Below are 20,277 nucleotides of genomic sequence, written 5' to 3'. Positions count from 1 at the left end.
CTTACCCAGCAGTTCCGTTTTAACCATCGTGGGTGACGGACGTGTCTGAGCAATAACTGAACGAGCCGAGCTCTTCACTTAGTACATCTTAAATTCATCGAGTGCGTTTCAAAATTAAAGTCGCGTCGCGTCGAGTCTTGGCAGCGAAGGACGTACGTACACCTGAGTAGCGCATGGTCGCCACTTGCTAACAGGTGAGAATGTTCTTAATTGTGCAAGTGAATAAAACATAATAATTAAAGTTAAAAGTGACAAAAAAAATCAGTGTGCCCAACTCCGTTGGAAACATGAAGTGCACATGGAAAAATGTCATAACATGAGAAACTAGTTACGATTACCATGCTATTAATATTGACAATGATGAAAATATTGAGAAAAAACGCAGAATCTATATAATGCAAACCACTGAAGCAGGATCATCCTCTTCTACAGAATCCGACATCACTAATAGGCTGAATGAACTTCTTCCACCTCCATCCTTACAAGTAAGAACTGAATATAATGTAGCCACTGGCAATAGATTTGATGCACTAACTCAAGAAGATGCCATGGATATTACAGAAAATTCACCGAGGATTGATCAACCAACCCAACTAATGAAACTAAAACGTGAACCAAAACCACCACCATTGGTTATGCACAACAGATCACAAAAACCACTAGCTTGAAAAATGTAATTACCGAAACTATCGGAGACAAGTTTAAAATCAAATACACGACCGACAGAGCGACAATCTAAACTGAGAAAATCAGTCAGCGCAATGCCCCGAGCGTTCATTTCAAAACGGCTGGATTCAAATTTCACACATATACTTCTGCAGAGGATAAAAAAACACCTACTCATTGTGTATAATTTACACGCAGACAAAACTGAAGATGAGCTACTCAACTAGCTCAAAATAGACTTGGATGCACATATAGTCACAAAACTGAAGACAAACCATGAGTCTATATACATGATTCTCTTCAACAGATTTCAAAGGAATGCGAATTATATAAACGAGCCATCGAGAGAAAAGTCAGACAATCAAAACATCCCATAATTGAAGAACCACCGAGACCGAACCTATCGCTGAACGACAGGAACTTTCTTCGACTACCAACTGCAGCTCAAAACACAAGAACTCCAAAAGAACGTGTATTCAATCACGTCATTCAGCCAAGCCGCCACAAGCCAAGTGGCAGACAACAGAAATCCACAACAACCGGGCGCACCGGCTGGAGCAAACCAACAGCAAAGCTACTTCTGTGAGCTCATGTCTGAGCTCAACAAACTTCACGCAACCATAGATGTAGGTAAAATGCTGCGACTAGTAAAAGAACTTAACAGACAATTAGCAACTGCCACTAGTGAGCTGGAAAAATTTAATGTTTTTATATCTTTTAAACCTGGCGACTATGAGTAATGAAAATATTATAGTTTGATACGCAAACGGAATCTCCTCAAAAATAGGAGAACTAATAAACTTTTTAAATAGACATCACGTCAGAATTATGGCCATCAATGAAACCAAACTATCGAATGAAAACAACGAAACATTAAGAATTTTGCAATTATACGTAAGGACAGGGACCCTGCTGGTGGAGGCGTTGCATTTCTACTAAGGAAAGATGTTAACTATACACAAATAATTAACATAAATCTGAGCCATCTGGATATACTCCAGATAAAAATAACCAACAACATCACAATTACAAATTGGTACTGCCCGCCAAGTGCACGACTAGAACATAGAGACCTGGACGTCATCCTACGTATATGAGCCGGGTAAACAAATTATTGTGGGAGATCTACATGCTAAGCCTGTTCTCTGGGGTAATAGCACCAACCCGAACGGAAATGTTTTATTTGACTATGCGAATTTGAACCCAATAACTATTACTGTTCCTTCAGAGCCAACACACTTTCCAACTAATGGAAATGCACCCTCAGTACTAGATATTGCCGTTAATAAAAGTATAGCTATCACTCCCTATGTAAATAATGATCTAAATTCTGATCAACTCCCAGTTAGCTTTGAAATTAACAATAAAATCATGATTCACACAAGCACCGAATCAAAATGGAATTATAAAACTGCCAATTGGACGCATTTTAGACATATCCTAAATTCTTATCTGTTATTGACAAAGGCATTACAACAAAAGATAATATAGATCAGGCAATAACGTCGTTTACTAACAACATAACTTCTGCAATGCAATCAAGCATATAACATCTACGAGCAACTTTGAAATCAAATACCACTAAAACAGAGATAAAAATCAAACGCCGAAATGCATTTAGGAGACGCTACCGGCGCAGGCAAAACAAGTATTACTTAAACAAATACATACAACTATCACATGAAATACAAACGGACATAGCCGAAACAAAAAACAAGCAATGGTCGTCACTATTAGATTCTGTGAAACCTGGAGATAATTCAATTTGGAAAATAACGAAAGCACTCGGCAAATAACATATGTCTATTCCGGCAATAAAATCTCTAAATTGGATTTATGTATATGATAAAAAATCTAAAGCCAATATATTAGCAGAACACTTTGCCAATATTTGTACCATCAATGATACAAGCAATACCGCTGAACAAAACAAAATAACGCAGTATGTTGATAAATACATCGATGATGTAAAAAACTAAGCATTCCAAATATTCGTAACACCTAATAATATAAAAGTAATTATCAGGAAACTATCAAGCAAAAAAGCACCAGGTCCAGACGGAATGCAAATATATAATAATTAAGAACTTACCTAGGAAAGCAATAGCACAGCTTATATCCATCATAAATGCTATCTTGTAAACAGGATACTTTCCAGATGCCTGGAAAATTGCCGAAGTCATGCCAACTCTTAAACCTAAAAAGTCTAAACATGACGCTCAAAGTTACAAACCAATTAGTTTATTGAACTGGTTAGGAAAATTATTAGAAAGAATAATAGTAGAAAAATTAGAGATAATATTAGAAAAAGATAAAATACTTATTGATGAGCAGTTTGACTTTAGAAAAAAACACTCAACAACGCAACAAATAGTAAGAATTGTAAACAATATAAAGACTGCATGGAACAACAACCAAATCACACATCTAGCCCTTTTAAATATCGAAGAAGCGTTTGATAGAGTGTGGACAAAAGTACTGATATAAACACTAATCCACGCTAATATACCAAAATACTTAGTTAAATTAATAAATAGTTATCTTTGCAATAGGAATATGTATGTTAATCTAAATGGAGTAAAGTCCACACAAAACTGGCATTATTCGTAGATGACATGATAATATACACCAACACAAATAATAAAATAATAGGCAGACAAAATTTCAAAATTATTTGTTAGCACTCAACAAATACTGCAGTCACTGGAAAAAGAAATCAATGCGAAAAAATCAGAAATGCTTACAGTTATCCATAAGAAAAATCTTAAAACAAACAACGCAAATATTACGATAGTAGGAAATCTAATAATAGAAAGAACCGAGGCAAAATACCTAGGAGTAATCCTGAATAGGAAATTGACTTTTCAAAAAACATCAAACATACGCTAAGTAAAGCCAGCGCAGCATTAATAAAAATATATCCTGTTTTGCAAAGAAATAGTGGACTAAAAGATCAACTTAAAATAAGGATATATAAAATGCTAATTCGCCTAATAATTATAAAATATTAATTGCTAATGAGCACTGTGAAATTGAAACCGCGTAAAGTATTTATGTATGTGCTTGAAGTTTTAAACTTTATGTACGACAATTCCTAAAAATGAGAAATTTTCATAATTTCTTTTCTATTAATATGATTAATTTTTTTATCTTCAACGTTGGACGTTGGCGTGATTGTATCAAATAGTTTGTATTTATTTTCTCAACATTATTTTCTCAAATAAATTTGCTGAAATAAAACAAGAAGTTTTAGTTGAGAACATTTCAGATTTACCCATTTTACAGTAAGAAACTGTTAAAAATTGTTTAATGGCTGCAAGAGCGAAGAGTCCTAAGCAACGTCGATATTCCGTTGAATGGATATATGAATGTCTTTTAATGAGCATTAAAAGTAGTTCACTATATGAACACGTTCGGAAGAAAAATATTCTCCCTTTACCATATAAAGACACTTTAATGAGATACATACAAAAACTTGATAGCGCTTTTGGATTTCCTAAGGCGATTTTTGATACCCTGAAATTCAAAGGTTCACGTATGGAAATCTATCAAAAAAGGGGTACTTTAATATACAATTCTTACGACTCATTTGTTAACAAAAGCATTATTGATATTTTTTTTAATTAAACATAAAAATATATTTTATAGGTATGTTGTCAGTTGACGAAATAGCCCTTAGCGATGGCATTGCATTAAACCGTAAAACATTGCTACTGGAAGGTTTTGTAGACCTTGGGGAATATACGCCTGACCACTTGAGACACACTAGAGCTGACCATGCGTTGGTTTTTATGTTTCAACCCTTTCAGGGATAGTGGGTGCAAGTTGTGGGTCTATTTTTAAGCAAAGATTCAGTGACCAGCGAAATTCTTCAAAAATTGTTATTAGAATGTAGAATTCAACTGGAGAAAGCTGGTTTTTATGTTGACGGAATTGTATCAGATGCAGCCCAATGGAATCGCGGTGTATGGAAATTGCTTGTTTTACGGGATGGAAATTATAGTTGTGAACATCCGTACAATTTTTCACGGCGTCTCTGGTTCTTTTCCGATTTTCCATATTTATTAAAAAATTTTAGGAACAAAATTATGGAACAGCCTGCATTCTGGGTAATATTGTAATACCGACAAACTAAAGTAATTTTTATATTAATTCATACAGACTCCGGAGGGAGTAGTAAAAAAAACATTGGAGCGCTCTGTTACAACATGAAAATTATTTAAAAGCTAATCTAAAAATGGCTTATAAATTGACTCCTCACCATCTTAATCCCGAGGGCTACCAAAAGATGAATGTTCCATTAGCTACAGAGGTATGTGCATGAATATATATGATGTACTGTATGTGATGTAATATATGTGATGTAATATATGTGAATGTATGATTTACAATAAAGTACTTACCAAATAAACCTTGATAACTCAATATTTTTAATCAATTTCTTATAGCTATTCTCTGAGGCTGTCTCAAATGCAATGAAGATATTGAAAGATGAAACCAATTCTAGTGAATTAAATGACTGTGACAGTACAATTACTTTTATCGAGAAAGTAGACAAATTTATTAAAGCTATGTCATCTAGAACTCCCGCTGATGCTTTAAGACCTGTTGATGATAATGTTTCGAGAAAGGTACCCTAAATTGCCATTTGCTAATACACCGTTTGTATTCCCATACATAACATTTATATTATTTATTTATATCCGCAAATTATCCTTGTTTTAATATCACTCCTATGTAAATAATGATCTAAATTCTGATCAACTCCCAGTTAGCTTTGAAATTAACAATAAAATCATGATTCACACAAGCACCGAATCAAAATGGAATTATAAAACTGCCAATTGGACGCATTTTAGACATATCCTAAATTCTTATCTGTTATTGACAAAGGCATTACAACAAAAGATAATATAGATCAGGCAATAACGTCGTTTACTAACAACATAACTTCTGCAATGCAATCAAGCATATAACATCTACGAGCAACTTTGAAATCAAATACCACTAAAACAGAGATAAAAATCAAACGCCGAAATGCATTTAGGAGACGCTACCGGCGCAGGCAAAACAAGTATTACTTAAACAAATACATACAACTATCACATGAAATACAAACGGACATAGCCGAAACAAAAAACAAGCAATGGTCGTCACTATTAGATTCTGTGAAACCTGGAGATAATTCAATTTGGAAAATAACGAAAGCACTCGGCAAATAACATATGTCTATTCCGGCAATAAAATCTCTAAATTGATTTATGTATATGATAAAAATCTAAAGCCAATATATTAGCAGAACACTTTGCCAATATTTGTACCATCAATGATACAAGCAATACCGCTGAACAAAACAAAATAACGCAGTATGTTGATAAATACATCGATGATGTAAAAAACTAAGCATTCCAAATATTCGTAACACCTAATAATATAAAAGTAATTATCAGGAAACTATCAAGCAAAAAAGCACCAGGTCCAGACGGAATGCAAATATATAATAATTAAGAACTTACCTAGGAAAGCAATAGCACAGCTTATATCCATCATAAATGCTATCTTGTAAACAGGATACTTTCCAGATGCCTGGAAAATTGCCGAAGTCATGCCAACTCTTAAACCTAAAAAGTCTAAACATGACGCTCAAAGTTACAAACCAATTAGTTTATTGAACTGGTTAGGAAAATTATTAGAAAGAATAATAGTAGAAAAATTAGAGATAATATTAGAAAAAGATAAAATACTTATTGATGAGCAGTTTGACTTTAGAAAAAAACACTCAACAACGCAACAAATAGTAAGAATTGTAAACAATATAAAGACTGCATGGAACAACAACCAAATCACACATCTAGCCCTTTTAAATATCGAAGAAGCGTTTGATAGAGTGTGGACAAAAGTACTGATATAAACACTAATCCACGCTAATATACCAAAATACTTAGTTAAATTAATAAATAGTTATCTTTGCAATAGGAATATGTATGTTAATCTAAATGGAGTAAAGTCCACACAAAACTGGCATTATTCGTAGATGACATGATAATATTCACCAACACAAATAATAAAATAATAGGCAGACAAAAATTTCAAAATTATTTGTTAGCACTCAACAGCAGTATTACTGCAGTATTAGTCACTGGAAAAAGAAATCAATGCGAAAAAATCAGAAATGCTTACAGTTATCCATAAGAAAAATCTTAAAACAAACAACGCAAATATTACAATAGTAGAAAATCTAATGATAGAAAGAACCGAGGCAAAATACCTAGGAATAATCCTGAATAGGAAATTGACTTTTCAAAAAAACATCAAACATACGCTAAGTAAAGCCAATGCAGCATTAATAAAAATATATCCTGTTTTGCAAAGAAATAGTGGACTAAAAGATCAACTTAAAATAAGGATATATAAAATGCTAATTCGCCTAATAAAGGTTGGAAAATATCTCCCTTCCGCTTTTTTGTCTTTTGAATTTCGCGGCTATGTACAAAGCGCTACAGAGCTCATATCTGGCAAGTCTATACATGATTTGAAAGGTCTAGACATGACCTACAAAACGACGCTATGCATGATTAGTTTGGATATTGCGTTCAACAGTTATAGACGTGTAAACCTGGAGTTCACTAACGCCGAAATTCGCGCTATTTTAAAGTTTTCCTTCGTTAAAGGCAAATCCGCTAGAGAAACGTTCCGTGAGATTAATGGTGTTTTGGGAGATCGGTGCTCTCTCACTTTGAACCACGGAGGAATGGTTCCGACGATTAAGAGCCGGTGAAAACGACACCATGGATAAGCCAGCCGGCGGAAGACCTGTGACGACAAATACCGATAAAATCATGGAATACATCGAGTTAGACCGGCATGTGGCATCTCGTGACATCGCCCAGGAGATGGAAGTTAGTCACCAAACCATTTTAAACCATCTGCAGACGGCTGGATACAAAAAAAAGCTTGATGTTTGGGTGCCGCATGATTTGACGCAAAAAAACCTTCTGGACCGAATCAACGCCTGCGATATGCTGCTGAAACGGAACGAACTCGACCCATTCTTGAAGCGGACGGTGACTGGCGACGAAAAATGGATCACATACGACAATATCAAGCGAAAACGGTCGTGGTTGAAGGCCGGTGAATCGTCCCAAATAGTGACCAAGCCGGGATTGACGGCCAGGAAAGTTTTGCTGTGTGTTTGGTGGGATTGGAAGGGAATCATCCACTATGAGCTGCTCCCATATGGCCAGACGCTTAATTCTACCATCTACTGCGAACAACTGGACCGCTTGAAGCATGCAATCGACCAGAAGCGTCCAGAATTGGCCAATAGGAAGGGTGTAGTGTTCCACCAGGACAACGCCAGACCACACACTTCGTTGATGACTCGTCAGAAGCTACGGGAGCTCGAATGGGAGGTTTTATTGCATCCACCATATAGCCCGGACATAGCGCCAAGTGATTACCACCTGTTCCTGTCCATGGCGAATGCCCTTGATTGTGTAAAGTTGAACTCAAAAGAGTCTTGTGAAAAGTGGCTGTCCGAGTTCTTCGCAAATAAGGAGGGGGGCTTCTACGAGAGAGGTATTATGAAGTTGCCGTCTAGATGGAAACAGATTATCGAACAAAACGGCGCATACTTGAACTAAATCCGATCACTGTAACACTTTTTATAAAGCATTGAATAAAGAGCAAAAAAGCGGAAGGGAGATATTTTCCAACCTACGTACGACTAATGTACGAGCCTCTCATACGTTGCCCCTGTGTAGCCAAACATAGCACTATTACACCTTAGACGACTAGTTTGAAAATAAATGTTATAGATTAGCAACTAACTCTGGAAGGTAGACAAGAAATGTGGATATAAGAAGAATTGCAAATGTGATACCGCTTAGTGATTATGTAACCGAAAATGCTCAAAAAGTTCTTTCAAAATACTTCAAATCATACCAATAACTTAATATAAGATTTAACTAAAATAAGAGCGGACAATCAAATACATCGAAAACATATCATATCATTCAATTCATATCATATGAAAATTTGCCAATCTTCTTAGAAAGATGGTAGTGCCCTGGCAATTCATAGATTTTTATTCTTACTCTAAACTTTCCTATTTTACACGTAAATAAATCCTAACTAGCAATAAATACGATCACAGTTTAACAGCCGGATCATCTTAAAGATGCTTGCAATAAAATGGCAATAATTAGAAAAGGACTTGTGTAAATGCTAACAGCATATCAGGTAACAAGGCTGCAACCAGAAATGTAAATATATATTTCACAATCTGTAAATTATATATTTTGTATGGTTTGAATTTGTGAATAAAGAGAAAAGAAGAAGTCCGATCACCGAACCTCTGGCGCGGGTAGTACTTGGATGAGAGACCGCTTGGGAACTCCGCGTGCAGTTGCCTTTTTATTTATGTAAATTTGCGTATATGACCATACACCAACAACATGCAGAACACCCTGTGGGCATGGAGTCACATCACCGATGGGGTTTTTTCCTGTTTATGTCAGCGACTTACGTCGCTTGTCATTCGTCTCCTAAAAAACAACACACACTCGTGTTCCGGCATTCGTTATAAACTGTTCACAATTAAATAAAAGTAGTAAAAGTAGTATCCAAAACGCTTAAATTTGAAATTTTTTTCTACCAAAACTATTTTGCAAGACTAGAACAGTGCAATAAAGTAAAATGAGTGAGAGAGATAGCGAAGTTGATGGAGTTGAAGAAAGCGCGATAGCGGAAATTGAGCATATTAACACCATTTTCGATAAAGTACTGGAGAGCAGCGTCAGCAAGGCAAGAATTAATTAACCGCATGAGAACTAGCAATCAATGAGTTTTCAGTCCGTTCCTGCACTATCAGCAACAGCAACAAGAAGTGATTGACCGATTTTTCCAGTTGTTAGAGAGTCAAACAAACAATATCAACCAGCCGATTGCTTCAGATTTACTGCCTGATTTTAAACTAACTAAATACGACCCTGATGATTCCACCATACAGCATGAAAGAGTTGCTATTACATGCGATAATTATATAGATCGATAATAATGAAGGTAGGCGAATGTCTAATGAACCGTACATTAAAATACTTTCGACACTGGAAACCAAAATCTCGAATCTGGCAGAGCCTAGTAAGGACTCTAACAAGCACATTTCCCGTCACAGGAACACCATTTACGCGTTTTTGTGCCTTAACAAGTACACGTAGTTCAGATTGCAATAGTTTAACTACATTTTGTCATAAAAAACTTCAGAAAAAAAAGGCGATGCACGAACTCGATTTTCCGTGGCCATTAATTTTGAGCATCATCGAAGGATGCGTTGAAGAACTAGAACTGCAATGCGAATTCCTAATGAAAGTGAACTTATGAGCAAGCGAGACAACGAATTAAAATTGCGTCACGAAGGGTGTCAAGCTCGTGGTAAACGCCAACATCAACATCGCTACGAACCAAATAATAAACATAAACAAACTACAAATGCTGCGTCAACATTCTCCGACAAATAGTTTTATTGCAACAAAGCCGGTCACAGAGTTAATAATGACTACCTATCACAGCGAAAACCTGAAAATAAAAAAGCAGTTACAACTCGAGGCGAGATTGCTACTAATCGTGCTCGAATTATTTGTACGAATTGTAAGAAAATGGGTCATACAGAAGAGCAATGTTTTTTTAAAATTGGTTTTCCGGAAAAGGGACGTAGTAGTAATGTACCTGAAAAAACTGTAATTAAAGTACGTATAATAAAAGGGAAACGTTTTTTATAATAGAATTCCAGTATGCACTATCGCGACGGATAATCAAACAACATTTACGTATGTTGGGGCGAAACCTGCGTAGCTTGTCTTCCTGATTCTGAAGACGTTTGCCCGATTTTTGTTTGCGATGTTCAAGCGACTCTGACTGAGTTTAGCCGGTGATGTGGTGGATGAGGTATGCAGTGAACAGAACTCTTGCTGATTTTGCGATTTATTTACCGTGTAACTTGCACAAGAGCTCAAGAGTGAATGAATTACAAAACTGCAGCAAATGAAGGTCTCACTAGTTCGCGAACATGTTGCGACCAAGTTGGGAGCAACAATTACCAAAAATGAAACGCTGTTACAAGGTATTGGTGTGGAAAAACCGTACCTAAAGGTACATGCATCATTAATGTGATAATGACAAATATTACCATTGAGATAGAATTTGCGGTTGTTGCTGGTGGTACTATACCAGACTCGGACGCGCTGATAAACGCGCTGAAATAATTCATATCTTGATGTCAACAAAGAAAATCACACCATCCGCTGTAATTTCGGGTCAATTAAAGATTTTGCTCAAAGACGCCACACCCTTTAGCATATAAACCAAGACCACTGGCTTATACGAAACGCATTCAACTGAAGCCAATTACTGAGGAACAAATCGGTCAAGGAATTATTAGAGAGAGCTCCTCCGAATACGTACGTCCAGTTGTTCTTGTGAAAAGAAAAACGAGAGCCACCGCTTATGCATTGACTTTCGAGATTTGAACAAGAAGGTTGTGAGAGATCGGTATCCGTTGCCTAGGATTCAAGACCAAATAGATGCATTGAATGCGGCACAGTTCTTTTGTACTTTGGACCTGAAGTCAGATTTTCACCAAATGCTTGTCGAGAAAGAATCAAGACACCTACTGGCGTTTGTCACACCAGATGGTCATTATGAATCAGATAGAATGCCGTTTGGATTCGTCAACTCACCAGCCTGTTGCATATGCATACTTAGATGACATTTTAGTACCGAGCGTAGCAATTGAAGAAGGACTTGAAATACTAGAGACATTCGTAACAACACTTGCAAGAGCCAGTTTTGTTTTAAATCTGGAGAAGTGCAAAGTTTTTAAGACTATTACTGCATACCTCGGAGTTATTATAGAGCGAGGAACTGTAAAACCAAACCCTAGTAAAGTTGAAGCTTTGAAAAATTGCCCTCCTCCCACAGACATCAAAGGAGTGCGTCAACTCATGGGATTAGCATGATACTTTCGCAAATTTATTCTCGAATTTTCAATTACAACGGCACCCATAACATCGTTGCTAAAGAAGAATATACTATTTAACTGGTCTTCTGAATGCGAAGCAGTACGACAGGAACTCATTCAGGTTTTGACAAATGAACCAGTACTTCAATTATTTAACCCAGAACTTAAGATAAAGATGAGAATAATGTGGTTCGACCCGTTGCATACTTCAGCCGCAAAACTACCGAATATGAGTCTAATTATCATTCGTATGACCCAGAAACTTTGGCATTGGTAGCAGCTGTCGAACATTTTTTCATGTACTTATACGGCCGTCAATTCCCTATTTATACAGACTGCAACTCGGTAAGAGCAACTGCATTGAAGCAAGAGTTGCACCCGAGAAATTACAGGATTTTGACTTTAATATAGAATATCGGCCCGGGAACAAAATGGCCCATGTTGACTACCTTAGCAGAGACACAGCAACATTACACAACCTAGTACTTTCAATAAGAACAAGTCAGAATAATACAGATTTAACAATTAAGGAATACCCACAAAATGATGACTTTTGTAAGACAATTCTTTCCGGCGAAAACACCGATATTAACTTCATCCTGAAAGATGGCGTAGTTTATCAAAATGGCATGTGCTATATTCCAAATGCAACCCGATTAATAACAATGCGAAAATATCACGACGCGTCATCTCATCCTGGGTATGAGAAGGCATTAGAATTAATGAAACAAGAAAAAATACACGTTAAATTGTTGAGCTTGTCTACAAGGAAAATCACACCCAGGCAAAAGAAACGGATTGTGTCAGTTACAACCAAAACCAACTACGAAAATGGACACCTGGCATATAGATCATGCCGGTCCGCTTGTTGCATCAAAAGGAAAAACCCAGATTTTGGACATAATTGACAGTTTCACTAGGTAGGTATGTAAAATTCTGCCCAATTAAAAAGAAAACGAGCGAAGATTCTATAACAGCATTGAGAAGTGTATTCAAAGAAATGAGCACACCAAAAAGGATAATAGCGGACCGAGGATTGGCGTTCCAAGTTTCAATTTTTTTTAAGGGGCCTTAACTGTCTGATAACAAGAAAAGGAAAATCTTGGGAAACAATTGGGTTTCCCATAGCACATTATTACATATTGTTAGATCTTAAACAGTATAAATATGGAAACTTATTGTGGTTGCGAGTGTTTCAGAAAACAAAAATGAGCGTATCATAGATCTGGTCAACAAACTACTCTGAACTGAGTTAGAGTAGGAGGTTGAAAACAAAAGATGGTCCGAGGACAAACCAAAAGCAGGACGGCCATGTAACAACAACATGCACACCCTGTGGGCGTGTCAGGGACTTGTGTCGCTGGTCATTCGTCTCCTATAAATCACCACACTCTCCTGTTCACAATTAAGTTCCGATCGCTCTGTATTAATGAATAAAAGTAGTAAAACCGAAACAACATTTTGTAATTCTAACATTTATAACAATAATTATTGACATTTTGTGGCATTGGTAAAGATAGTATGGCTTATTTAGTTATGTACGCATTGCAAGTTTGTATTTTAAGTACAAAAGAATAGTCGAAGTAAAACTGCAAGTTTCTAAAAGATTTCAATAACGAATTTGTTTTTAAATTTCTATATTAATACTATACTAATAGGCAACCGCCATACCACGTTGAATATACCGGTTCTCTTCCGATCACCCATTCTCGTTCCGCGCCAGACTCAAGTGAAAACTTCCCTGTGAATGCAGGCTCAGAGCGTTCTGGTCCTCATCTGAGGACGTGGGTTCGAATCCCACTTCTGGCAAACTCTTTTTAATATGTTTTATTTATTTATTTATTTAATTTCCATGGCGGATTGTGCAACAATTGTTCACTTGCCAACTGTCAGGATGGCCGAGCGGTCTAAGGCGCCAGACTCAAGTGAAAACTTACCTGTTATCTAATACAGGTTGAGAATTCTGGTCCTCTTTGAGGGCGTGGGTTCGAATCCCACTTCTGACAAACATTTATTTAGATATTTTTTATTTATTTATTTTTACCCCTACATCATATTGTACAACAATTCTTCTTTTGTCAACGGTCAGGATGGCCGAGCGGTCCAAGGCGCCAGACTCAAGTGAAAATTTCCCTGTGAATGCAGGCTCAGAGCGTTCTGGTCCTCATCTGAGGGCGTGGGTTCGAATCCCACTTCTGACAACCCTTTTTAATATGTTTTATTTATTTATTTATTTAATTTCCATGCCGGATTGTACAACAATTGTTCGCTTGCCAACTGTCAGGATGGCCGAGCGGTCTAAGGCGCCAGACTCAAGTGGAAGCTTACCTGTCATCAAATACAGGTTGAGATTTCTGGTCCTCGTCTGAGGGCGTGGGTTCGAATCCCACTTCTGACAAACCTTTTTGATACTTTTATTTATTTATTTTTACCCATCCTGGATTGTAAAACAATTGCTCCCTTGTCAATTGTCAGGATGGCCGAGCGGTCTAAGGCGCCAGACTCAAGTGAAAACTCGTTCGAACCCTCAAGTGGTAGTGGAAGAAGGATCTAGGCGAACTCTAAAGCGTAAACTTTCGACTGTCGAAACTATTCCACGTCTTCAAGAGCAATTAACAACATACAGTATGGGAACTCAAAATCAATTCGACGTTCTAAGCGTCGATGATGAGGAAGCAAAAGAAAATCATCAAAAGAAAAAGGTAATACCGGCACCCATAGTGATACGCTCGAAACCAAAATCATACATCGAATTCATCAATATTATCATTGGCGTAATTGGCCAAAACAATTTCACAATCAAAACGAAAAATGAGCGCACTTTAGTCTTCTGCAAATAGAATCAGGGCAGACTAAAGAAGTTAATACAATACTCAAAGACATAAAATTGAGTTACCACTCTTTACTCCCAAAATATGAAAAGAAAATCAGCAAGTAATTTACTGACCTAGAGACAGACTCAAGCGCGGATAGGCGCTGCTTGCAGAATTAATAATCGAGCTCAATATTGACAGAATATCTCGATTGAAAAACACCAGAGCACCTATTTATTTAGCCATTCTTAACGAAAACTACTCTATAAAAAAACTAAACAAAGAACGTACACTCTTGGGGCATACACGAATCAAATGGGCGCCATATAACTCAAATCGAGAAATACGGCAATGTAAAAGGTCTGTCCAGAATGGGGCCATGCAACCACAATTGTAATAGCGCATTCGCCTCAAGAGTGTAGGGAAAACCACTGCAGCCTACCTGTGCACCAAAAGGCAGGAACGAACCAGCGAAATGCGTAAACTGCGGTGGGGACCACCACCCAGCAAATTCACGAAATGTGAAGTTTTACGGGCAGCTCATCAAAGGAAACGTGAACAGAGCGAGAAAATCAAAAAGAAATCCCCAGCAACATTACCACATGAGAACAAGCGTAGTTCCACCAGATGTGCAAGATCAACGAGGCTTTGCAGCGACTGGCTGCCGACCTGCCACCTTCAGCATCTTCTGAAGCTGCACTTCCGACACCAGCTACTTCAACGCAATAAAGCTACGCGGACGCAATAAAGGAGCCGCACTCATACAGGGCAGCCATGCCATCCAGCACGACTAACGGCGATGCGGGTAAGTGGAGCGAATACAATCAATTAATAGACGGTAAAATGTACGAATTGTAGTAGATGTTAACAATAATATATACTCTTTAGTTAGAAGCTTAAATCAAAAAACTACGCTGCTTGCTGAACCATGCAATAACAATTTGAAATTTTCATAACTTTTACGTCAAACATAAATGGACCATAAACTCATAATTTATCATTGGAACGCAAACGGTATCCTAGGAAAACTAACAGAATTAGAAAAGATCGCGACTCTCATGATGGGGGAATTGCGATTCTAATTAGGAATGACATTACACACATGGACTCACCTGACAATAGACTAAGTCATCTAGAATTAATACAAATTCAAATTTGCAATGACATCGTTCTGACAGCATGGTACAATCCCCCCAATCAAGTAATCAAAGCCCAAGACCTTGACATCATTTTGCATGACCCTAGAAAACATATAGGTAATTGTTGGAGATCTTAACGCAAAAAGTATGCTTTGGAATTGCCCAAATTCTACCCAAAATGGCCGAATCTTGGAAAATTACATTAATAATAACAACGCTTGCATTCTCTACCCTGACCAACCAACGCACTTTCCATCCAACGGACAACAACCCTCAACACTAGACTTTGCAATAACAAAAAACATAACATGTGACATTGACATTTTAAATGACATAAATTCCGATCATCTTCCAATAAAACTTACATTAGGCTCATACAAGAGTAGCATTTCGTTTGTAAGTAGGTGGGACTATAACCACGCAAATTGGGCTAATTTCCGTGGAGTCCTAAATGAAATCTAATTTACCAACTTCTGGCTACGTAATAAAACAGCTAGGAAACCGGTGCTGCTTTCTGACAGAGCGCATCCAATCCACTATGAGAACCTCAATCAAACGAAAACAAGTTCATAAATTCAAATCTGATAGACTACCACCAGAAACGATTAACAAAATCAAAGCACGGAACTACACTCGTAGACAATTTCAAAAGTATAGAAATCCACGTGACTGCCGTTATTGGAACAACTAAATACGAAATTAAAGATGCAATCACACAGATGCAAACTTTCACATTGGTCAGATTTTTTAGGCTCCCCTAGAAACAGCCAGCAATTCGCTTTTGGCGGTCGTTAAAGTAAACCAAACCAAAAGCGGCAGGCTAATTCTACTGATCAATACATACCTTAAGAATAGAAAACTGTATGTTAAAATTAACGAAGTCCAGACGACAGAACGAACAAAACAAGCAGGTGTGCCACAAAGCTCAATACTTGGACCAAAATTATTTCTAATCTATATAAACGACTTACCAAAAACACCCAATACGAGCATTGGCTTGTTTGCTGATGACACTGTTATCTACACTGCAACAGACAATGCTAACATTGGTAAATTAAAATTACAAAATCATTTAAACGCACTCGACAAGTTCTATGACAAATGGAAGATTAAAATAAACGCACAAAAATCAGAAACAATCATGTTTACAAAAAAGACCAAAATAAGCAAACAACCAAGACGTCACAATCAAAGGGGTGAAAATTCCTCAAAAAGATGACGTAAAATACCTAGGAGTAATCTTAGACAAGAAACTTACATTTAAAAAACATTGCGAAACATCAATTAGAAAGGCTAACGCAGCACTTATTCAATTATACTCACTAATGGTAAGAACTAGCAAACTTAATACCAAAAATAAAATCCTACTTTACAAAACCGTGCTAAGGCCAATAATCACTTATGCAGCTCCATCGTGGGCCAACATTGCAAAAACATACACAAAAAAGATACAACAATTCCAGAACAAGTGCATGCGTCTAGCAACAAACGCAGACCGATACACGACAAACATAGAAATCCAGCAACAAACAATGATACAAAACGTCTCGGAATTTATCTCAGAGAACGCAAACAAATTTTACATAAAAACGACTCAACACTGCAACCCATTAATAAAGAAAATCACGCGTCACCGGCACGATATCACGAAACCAATAAATAAACACAAATACCCATACGAATACCAACCAGTGTACAGAAACGCTCTATGAACCTGGTAAAACTGCAAACAATTTGGTTTTAAATGCTCATTTTTTCCTAAAATAAAACAAACAAATAAAAGTGACCAGACTAGAAAACCAAATGTTACCGCAATATGTATAAGCGCAATTACCGACAAAAGTATGTATAAATTAGTATAAGGGAACAAACAAAGAAGCTGCATGTATAGTTATTTTTAGATAATTGTATGTGCCAGATTATATTTTATGTATTCGTTTATCTACATATGTACAAATTATATTTTTGTAAATAAAGAGTTTTTAAATGTCAAAAAAAATCCGATCGCCGAAGTCAAGCAACGTCGGGCGCGGGTAGTACTTGGATGGGAGACCGCATGGGAACTCGCGTGCAGTTGCCTTTTTATTTATAACAATAATTATTGACAGTTTGTGGCAGTGGTAAGGATAGGATGCCTCCTTTAGTTATGTACACATTGCTAGTTTATATTTTAAGTACAAATGAATAGGCGAAGTAAAACTGCAATTTTCTGAAAGATTTCAAGGACTAATTTGTTATTAAATTTCTATATTAATACTATACTAATAGGCAACGGCTTATCTGTTTAATTTTTTAAATTTTATCCTGCATTTGCCACAATTTCATGGTGTTTTGTTTTAACAAATTATCCTATTTGCACTAAATTTATTGGCAAAATAAAAGTCTTGGTACGTAGATCTTCCAAATCCATTGATTATAGCTAGGTTCCGAGGTATGAACCTAAATATATCTTGAATATAAATACACGATATTGCAATTTTGTGCCGCTAACACATTTAATCTCTGAAGATTTTCAAAAATGACCAACATATATGTATTACTATATAGCATGGCTGGCCAATCCCAGGCCCGCGGGCCACGAAGTGGCCCGCCAGGACATTTGAATTTGCCCGCCGCAAAAACCAAAGTTGGAACTTTTGTATGTGTATAATATTTTATGTATGAATGGCCATAGTCTGTGGCCCGGTGCCGCCGCAATCTAAAAGATTTTGCCCTCCAGGAAAATCCATTGGCCAGCCTTGCTATATAGACTCAAGGGTTATGTGTAATTATGGGTTAAGTATTGATTTTCACTTTGCTCTGTCTTTTCATATGTTTATTGTTCTATATTATATCTCAAAGACTGCCTGTGACTGCAGTGCTTTTCTGGATGTGGTATAGTCTCATGTTGTGTCATTGTGGCGGATTTGAGTGCCTAGATACTGGAAGCACATTACTTAATCTATTGGTTGGCCATGGATCGCTAGTTTGCATTTTACAGGTGATATCAAGCTCTTTGTTTTGGATATTGAAATTTTTATACCATATTTTCTCGCTGATAGATGGAATTGGTACAACTGTCTTAGTAAATTATCCACCATTTCGGCTATGATTCCTGTGTCGCCCGCATAGCGAATAATGCTGAATCGATAGTCACCAAACCGATAACCGATGTGTAGGTTTCTCACGTCCTTTATTATGTTGTTCATATTATTTTGTTGCCCTGGGGTATTCCTACTTCAATTGGTATGTCTATGGTCAGCTTTTCGTTCTCTCGTAGTGCGGTAGTGTTGGCTAGTGCTAGTAGTGTTGGTTTTAGAAATCGTACGAAAGAGTTTAAATGGTGCTTTTTTTTAGTTAAGAGTGGATATGACATCTTTTATTTGTATTTTGTTGAACGCTCTCTTGTGATCAATAAAACGTATGTATGCTACGTGATTGTATTCGAAAGTTTTTTCTTTAGTTTGACAGAGCATAAAAATGGCATCCGTGACAGAGCAAAACCTTCGAAACTCTTGCTGTTCTTCTGCTGATGATATCGCTAGTTTCTTATGTGGTATCGCCGTGAAAATTTTTAGAGCGCTTCACAATTGCATAATTTCTCTGTAGTTGTCAACTATTGTCAAGACAATTCTGCTTTTTTAAAGATTGGAACTGTTATGCTCTTATGCCATTCTGCTGGGATTTTTGAGGTGTTTAGTATGGTATTAAAGAAAAGTGCTTATAAAATGTGTTTAATAGGTTGCAACCCCGGCACCGGAACCCTTTTTCTTTTTCAACCGGGCTTGGGACCGTCCTTGGCGAATTATTTGCATTGACTTGCAATGGTTTTATTTGTAATAGTTTAACAACGATATCTTGTGAGCAATAATACGTAATACGTAATAATAATAGAGACTTTTGTTGAGCACTATAAGATGATTTCTAATTTCACCACCCTGTAAATACCTGTTGCAGATGAAATATACTGTATAGGAAAGTTAAGGTGAAAGACACGTGGTGTATGTTTGGCAGCCGAAGACGTAAAAGTCTTTTTTCAAATCTTACAACTTGGATAATTTTTGCGGCTCGCGTCGACTAGGAAGTACGTTAAACGGCACTGTAACCACTGTAACTTGATTAATGCGGGCGTAGCGAGCGTTTAATCGATCGAGTGTTTAACAACGTTTAACGACGTGATGTTGAAACTATTTTTTGTACTTTCAATCTATCTCCACGTTTAGGTTTTTGTAATAGAACTTTTGTATTTTAAATCTTCGAAAATCGCTCGAAGAAATGCGAGCAACGAGTAAGAAAGCGACGAAAGTATCAGGAGCTTTATACAACACAATATGGAAAACATCTATTTGAAGAGGAAAAAGTTTGCACCTATAAGACTGTAATACGGCTGTAATACTTACCTACGCAGCAGAAACGAGAGCTGAAACCAATGCAACCAAACCACAGAAATGCGCACGCTAAGAGCAATAAAAGGCTTTGCGCTAAGAGATCGAGTGAGGAGCAAGAACATAAGAGAAGAACTGGAGGTGCAGGATGTGTTCCAATGAGTAAGAGAACGAAAGCGCGAATGAAACATATAGACCGTATGGCCCCAGACAGAATAACGTACTGGACCAAAAATCACCTCCCAACAATACCTGGCCGCCTGTAAGACGACCGAAAA

General features: G+C 37.0%; 3 non-coding genes across 3 annotated transcripts; all 3 read left to right on the top strand.

The window, feature by feature from the left end:
• Window positions 1-13,571: 13,571 nt before the first annotated feature.
• TRNAL-CAA (transfer RNA leucine (anticodon CAA)) lies at window positions 13,572-13,689 on the top strand. The gene is made up of 2 exons: window positions 13,572-13,609; window positions 13,645-13,689. It is a non-coding gene; the product is annotated as a tRNA-Leu (tRNA).
• Window positions 13,690-13,767: 78 nt separating this feature from the next.
• TRNAL-CAA (transfer RNA leucine (anticodon CAA)) lies at window positions 13,768-13,884 on the top strand. The gene is made up of 2 exons: window positions 13,768-13,805; window positions 13,839-13,884. It is a non-coding gene; the product is annotated as a tRNA-Leu (tRNA).
• A 78-nt stretch (window positions 13,885-13,962) lies between these two features.
• Window positions 13,963-14,081, top strand: TRNAL-CAA (transfer RNA leucine (anticodon CAA)). The gene is made up of 2 exons: window positions 13,963-14,000; window positions 14,036-14,081. It is a non-coding gene; the product is annotated as a tRNA-Leu (tRNA).
• Window positions 14,082-20,277: the final 6,196 nt, after the last annotated feature.

The sequence above is a fragment of the Atheta coriaria genome, unplaced genomic scaffold (genome assembly GCF_025399875.1).
Source record: "Atheta coriaria isolate IRGN ID8LTWV9N9 unplaced genomic scaffold, Caltech_Dcor_3.1 hic_scaffold_52_pilon, whole genome shotgun sequence".
Lineage (NCBI taxonomy): Eukaryota > Metazoa > Arthropoda > Insecta > Coleoptera > Staphylinidae > Dalotia > Dalotia coriaria.
This window is presented reverse-complemented; position numbering and strand designations above follow the sequence as displayed.